This window comes from Mercurialis annua, linkage group LG8 (assembly GCF_937616625.2).
Source record: "Mercurialis annua linkage group LG8, ddMerAnnu1.2, whole genome shotgun sequence".
NCBI classification, from domain to species: Eukaryota; Viridiplantae; Streptophyta; class Magnoliopsida; order Malpighiales; family Euphorbiaceae; genus Mercurialis; species Mercurialis annua.
Window position 1 is genome coordinate 19,047,278 of NC_065577.1, and position 4,306 is coordinate 19,051,583.

Consider the following 4,306-nt stretch of genomic DNA (forward strand, 5'->3'; position numbering starts at 1 on the left):
CATATAACCCTTCAATCAAACAAGTATTCCAATCATCCAATGTATAGCCAACATCCATAAATAACAACCAATACACAAAGATTATTTCTAGAATTTGAAATCAAAGTAAAACAGAAAATATAAGGCCAAAACACCCAAGTATAGATTCATACAACAATCTAGCAATCTCTACACCACATAAGAAGGGATTAGAACCACAAAACTCTGGATTAGACTAAGAACAATAAAACCCAGAAATCAATCAACCCAAATCAGCCTACAACCACACACATATAGGGATATAGGATTTAGAATTGCTAGAATTGAAGAACTAGAGATAAAACCACAAAGGAAAGATTACAAACACTTACCAAGGATTAAAATTGAGAGGAATGTTGATAGGAATGAGTTAGAATATGACTCCAGCCGTTTTAGGGTTTTTAAAGTCGAAGAAAAAGAGTTTAGGTCGAATAAGCGGTCTTTATATAGAAAAACAGCGAACTGAACAGTTCAAGTTCGCGCGCGCTAAGTATAGTTCACACCCGCGAACTTGAACAGCATCAGTTAGCGACCGCTAACTATAGTTCGCGCCCGCGAACTCAATAAAAACACGATCCGACCGACCAGATTTTAGTAAATCTTCTCAGGAACAACATATCCGAACGGCAGCCCGGTCCAACGGTGCAATTGGGAGATATGGACATTTTACTAAAGCATGTCATATCAGGAAAACACATAAACACTTATTCGATAACGCTCATAACTTAATCAAAACAACACACCGAAGGTTATGAAAACCAAACTATTGTTTCAAGGAACCAAAACACCAAGTACCAATCCGAAACACATCAAAAAAATCATCGGAACAGACAGGAAAAATACGGGGTATTACAATTACGAAACAAATCCAAACGTTTCACATTTTTAACGATTGAAGCCAAACATTTACAAACGTTACAAAACAAATCCAAACGTTTACCCTTTTTAGCAATTTAAGCCAAACATTTACAAACGGTACGAAACAAATTCAGACGTTTCACTTTGTTAGCGATTTAAGCCAAACGTTTACAAACGTTGCGAAACAAAAACAAATGTTTCACCTTTTTAGCGATTTAAGCCAAAAGTTTACAAATATTCCATAACAAATCCAAACGTTTCCCCTTTTTAGCAATTTTAGCCAAACGTTTACAAATGTTACGAAACAAATCAAAGAGTTTCACCTTTTTAGCAATTTGAGCAAAATGTTTACAAACGTTTCAAAACGAATCCCAACGTTTCAAATTTTTAGCGATTTAAGCCAAACGTTTACAAATACTACGAAACAAATACAAACTTTTCACCTTTTAGCGAATTAAGCCAAACGTTTACAAACGTTTCGAAACAAATCCAAACTTTTCACCTTTGAAGCGATATAAGCCAAAGGTTTACAAACGGTACGAAACAAATCCAAACGTTTCACCTTTTTAGCGGTTTAAAATAAACGTCTACAAAGGCTACGAAACAAATCCAAACGTTTCACCTTTTTAGCGATTTAAGCCTAAACGTTTACAAACGTTACGAAAAAAATCCAAACGTTTCACCTTTTTAGCGATTTAAGCCAAACGTTCACAAACGTTATGAAACAAATCCAAACGTTTCCCCTTTTTAGAAATTTAAGCGAAACATTTACAAATATTATGAAACAAATCCAAACGTTTCACCTTTCTAGCGATATAAGCCGAACGGTTACAAACGTTACGAAACAAAACCAAACGTTTCACCTTTTTAGCGATTTAGGCCAAATGTTTACAAATGTTTTGAAACAAATCCAAATGTTTACAAACGTTACGAAACAAAACCAAACGTTTCACCTTTTTAGCGATTGAAGCCAAACATTTACAAACGTAACGAAACAAATCTAAGCGTTTCACCTTTTTAGCTATATAAGCCAAACGTTTAAAAACATTACGAAACAAATCCAAACGTTTCACCTTTTTAGTGATTTAGCCAAACATTTACAAAGGTTATGAAACAACTCCAATTGTTTCACCTTTTTAGCAATTTAAGCCAAACATTTACAAACGTTACGAAACAAATCAAAGCGTTTCAACTTTTTCGCAATTTAAGCCAAATGTTTACAAACTTTACGAAAAAAAATCCAAGCGTTTCACCTTTTTAGCAATTTAAGCCAAACGTTTACAAATTTTACGAAACAAATCCAAATGTCTCACCTTTTTAGCGTATTAAGCCAAAAGTTTACAAACATTATGAAACAAATCCAAACTTTCGCCTTTTTAGCGATTTAATCAAAACGTTTAGAAACGTTACAAAACAAATCCAAATGTATCACCTTTTCAGCGATTTAAGCCAAACGTTTACAACATTTCGAAACAAATCCAAACATTTAACCTTTTTAGCTATTTAAGCCAAACGTTTACAAACATTTCGAAACAAATCCAAACGTTTCGCCTTTTTAGCATTTTAAACCAAACGTTTACAAACGTTACGAAAGAAATCCAAGCGTCTCGCATTTTTAGTAATTTAATCGAAACGCTTACAAACGTTCGAAACAAATCCAAACGTTACGAAAAAAAAACCAAACATTTTACCTTTTTAGCGATTTAGGCAAAACGTTTACAAACGTTACGAAACAAATCCAAACGTTACGAAACAAAATCCAACGTTTACAAACATTACGAAACAAATCCAAGCATTTTACCTTTTTAGAAATTTAAGCCAAATGTATACAAACGCTACGAAACAAATCTAAGCGTTTAACCTTTTTAGCGATTTAAGCCAAATGTTTACAAACGTTTCGAAACAAATCCAAATGTTTCACCTTTTTAGCGATTTAAGCCAAACCTCTACAAACCCCACGAAATAAATTCAAATGTTTAAACTTTTTAGCAATTTAAGCCAAATGTTTACAAACGCTACGAAACAAATCCAAAAGATTCACCTTTTTAGCGATTTAAGCCAAACGTTTACAAATGTTACAAAACAAATCCAAACTTTTCACGTTTGTAGCGATTTAAGCCAAACGTTTACAAACGGTACGAAACAAATCCAAACGTTTCACCTTTTTAGCAGTTTAAATTAAACGTTTATAAAGGCTACGAAACAAATCCAAACGTTTCACCTTTTTAGCGATTTAAGCCAAACGTTAACAAACGTTATGAAACCAGTCCAAACGTTTCACATTTTATAAAATTAGAGCGAAACGTTTACAAATATTACGAAAGAAATCAAAACGTTTCACCTTTTTAGTGATTTAAGACGAATGTTTAGAAATGTTACGAAACAAACCAAACGTTTTACCTTTTTAGAAATTTAAGCCAAATGTATAAAAACGTTACAAAACAAATCCAAATGTTTTCCCATTTTAGCAATTTAAGCCAAACGCTTAATCCTTTACAAAACAAATCCAAACGTTTTGCCTTTTTAGCCATTTAAGCCAAACGTTTACAAACGTTAAGAAACAAATCCAAACGTTTCACATTTTTAGCGATTGAAGCCAAACATTTACAAACGTAACGAAACAAATCCAAGCGTTTCACCATTTTAGCAATTTAAGCTAAATGTTTACAAATGCTAAGAAACAAATCCGAAATTTTCCCCTTTTTAGCGATTTAGGCCAAACGTTTACAAACGTTACAAAACAAATCCACACGTTTCACCTTTGTAGCGATTTAAGCCAAATGTTTACAAACGGTACGAAACAAATCCAAACGTTTCCCCATTTTAGCGAATAAAGCAAAACGTTTACAAACGTTACGAAACTAATCCAAACGTTTAAAACGCTATGAAATAAATCCAAACGTTTCACCTTTTTAGCGATTTAAAACAAACGTTTACAAATGTTACGAAACAAATCCAAACGTTTCCCCTTTATAGCGATTTAAGCCAAACGTTTACAATCGTTACGAAACAAATTCAAACGTTACGATACAAAACCAAACGTTTCAACTTTTTAGCGATTAAAGACAAACGTTTACAAATGTTAGGAAACAAATCCAAACGTTACGAAACAAAATCCAACGTTTACAAACGTTACGAAACAAATCCAAGCATTTCACCTTTTTAGCAATTTAAGCCAAACGTATACAAACGCTACGAAACAAATCCAAACGTTTACCCTCTTTAGCGATTTAAGCCAAATGTTTACAAATGTTGCAAAACAAATTGAAACGTTTCCCCTTTTTAGTTATTTAAGCCAAACGTTTACAAATGTTTCGAAACAAATCCAAACGTTTCACCTTTTTAGCGATTTAAGCCAAACGTCTACAAACGCTACGAAATAAATCCAAACGTTTCACCTTTTTAGCGATTTAAACCAAACGTTTACAAA